The 2,681-nt window shown below is 41.7% G+C and overlaps 1 non-coding gene across 1 annotated transcript; it reads left to right on the top strand.

Annotated features, from left to right (window-relative positions):
• Positions 1-2,040: 2,040 nt before the first annotated feature.
• On the top strand, positions 2,041-2,147 carry LOC112135388 (U6 spliceosomal RNA). The gene has a single exon (XR_002916669.2). It is a non-coding gene; the product is annotated as a U6 spliceosomal RNA (small nuclear RNA).
• The last annotated feature ends 534 nt before the right edge of the window (positions 2,148-2,681 follow it).

The following is a 2,681-nucleotide window of genomic DNA, read 5'->3' as shown; positions in this document are numbered from 1 at the left end:
CTCTGGCAGCAGCCGCATGGCACAGAGAAATCACGCACTTGGGAGAAGAAGAGCACAGTGACTGGGGACTTTATGTTGAACTCAGTGCTGCCATGTCATCTGGCAGGATTCATCATCTGCTGACTACAGAGCCCCTGCACCTTGAATAACCAACAGCAATACCCAGGTAATACACTGTAAGCACTGGATTCTCAGACCTGTTGGCTTCACGTATGACCCAGCACATTCCCAGCTGTGGTGGTTATGGTGAAAGACTCTTTCTGTTAAAGCAAAGCAGAGGGGAAAGTAAAGGGCACTCTGTCTTGCACATTAGGTACCAGCTCAACCACAGTGGGGTTTAGCACCAAGCAGGCTCTTGGGGTCTTCGAGTCCAGGTCTAGGCTCTTGGTCAGCTTTTCTGGACCTGCCTGGGCCAGAGGAGAGCCCACTGCCCTGAAGGGTGAGTCTCAGGCCTGGCAGCACTCATCACAAGCTGACTGAAGAGCACTTGGGCTTTTAGAGGGAAGAGTGAGAAGGGCTTTGTCTTGTGATGTGAGTGCCAGCTTAGCCACAGTAGACTAGGACACCAGGTAAATTTCTAAAGGTTTCGACTTCAATCCCTGGCTCCGGACAGCATCTCTGGACCCACCTGGGGCCTGGGGGAACTCATTGCACTGAAAGGAAGGACACAAACCTGGCTGGCTTTGCCACCTGCTGATTGTAGAGCCCTAGGGCCTTGAGCAAACTTAGGCAGGTAGTTGTTACAGTGGGCCTTGGGTGAGACTAGTGCTGTGCTGGCTTCAGGTCTGAACTAAAACAGTCCTATTGGTGGTGGCCACAAAGGTGCTTGTGTTTCCCCACCCCTAGTTCCAGGAGGCCCAGCACAAAGAAAGAGAGACTCTGTTTGGGAAAAAGTAAGGGAAAATCACAATGTCTGTCCCTGGTAACCCAGAGAATTCTTCCAAATCTTATCCACGACTACCAAGGTAGTAACTCTGAGTCTGCAAGAACCACAGCATTGTTGGTTTTGGGGCCCAAGTCCCTTTGAATAACTGGAATGCCTTCCCAAGAAGGTTGGGTACAAATAAGCTCAGACTGTGACATCTACAATAAATGCCTAATTACTCAATGCCCAGACAATGGTGATCATCTATAAGCATCAAGATCATCCAGGAAAATATGACCTCACCAAATGAATTGAATAAGGTACTAGGGACCAATCCTGCAGAAACACATAGGTGTGACTTTCAGACAGAGAATTCAAAATAGCTATGCTGAGGAAGCACAAAGAAATTTAAGATAACACAAAGAAAGAATTCAGGATTCAATCAGATAAATTTAACAAGGAGGTTGAAATTATTAAAAAGAATCAAGCAGAAATTATAGAGTTGAAAAATGCAGCTGACATACTGAAGAATGCATCAGAGTTTCTTAATATCAGAACTGATGAAGGAGAAGAAAGAATTAGTGAGCTTGAAGGCAAGCTATTTGAAAATTCACAGAGGAGACAGAAAAAAAAGTAAAGCATAGCTATAGTATCTAGAAAATAGCCTCAACAGTGCAAATCTAAGAGTTATTGGCCTTCAGGCAGAGGCAGAGAAAGAGAAGGGGGTAGAAAATTTTTTCAAAGAGATAATATCAGAGAATGTCCCAAACCCAGAGAAAGATACCAGTACTCAAGTATCAGAAGATTATAGAACACCAAGCAGATTTAACCCAAAGAAAACTACTACAAGGCATTTAATAAACTCCCAAAGGTCAAAAATAATGAAGGGATCCTAATAGCAGCAACAGAAAAGAAATAAGATACAATGGAGCTCCAATACATCTGGAAGCAGACTTTAGAGTGGAACCCTTTACAGGCCAGAGAGAGTGACATGATATATCTAAAGTGTGGAAGGAAAAATTTTTTACACTAGAATAGTATGTCTGGTGAAAATATCCTTTAAGCATGAAGGAGAAATGAAGACTTTCCCAGACAAAGAAAAGCTTGAAGATTTCATCAACACCAGACCTGTTCTACAAGAAATGCTACAGGGATTATTTCAATTAGAAAAGAACATGCTTGTTTCTGTAGCACATATACTGAAATTCAAATGATACAGAGAAGATTAGCATGGCCCCTGCACAAGGACGACATGCAAATTCGTAAAGCATTCATATTTTTTCATGACCAAGAACCCAAAAGCAAATGTATTAAAAACAAAGATAAATAGTTGGGACTTAATTAAATCAAAGAGCTTTTCCATGGCAAAAGGAACAGTTAGCGGAGTAAACAGACAACCCACACAGTGAGAGAAAATCTTCACACTCTATATATCTGACAAAGGGCTAATATCCAAAATCTACAAGGAACTCAAACAAATCACTAAGGAAAAAACAATCCCATCAAAAAGTGGGCTAAGAACAGAAATAGACAATTCTCAAAAGAAGATATACAAATGGCCAAGAAACATGAGAAAATGCTCAACATCACTAATGATCTTGGAAATGCAAATCAAAACCACAATGCAATACCACCTTACTCCTGCAAGAACGGCCATAATCAAAAAATCAAAAAACAGATGTTGGCATGAATGCAGTGGACAGGGAACACTTCTACATTGCTGGTGGGATGTAAACTAGTAAACCCACTATAGAAAACAGTGTGGAGATTCCTTAAAGAACTAAAAGTAGAACTAACATTTAATTCAGCAATCCCA

Source organism: Pongo abelii, chromosome 8 (genome assembly GCF_028885655.2).
Source record: "Pongo abelii isolate AG06213 chromosome 8, NHGRI_mPonAbe1-v2.0_pri, whole genome shotgun sequence".
NCBI classification, from domain to species: domain Eukaryota; kingdom Metazoa; phylum Chordata; class Mammalia; order Primates; family Hominidae; genus Pongo; species Pongo abelii.
The sequence above is the reverse complement of the archived record's forward strand: the minus strand, read 5'-3'. Positions and strand labels throughout refer to the sequence as shown.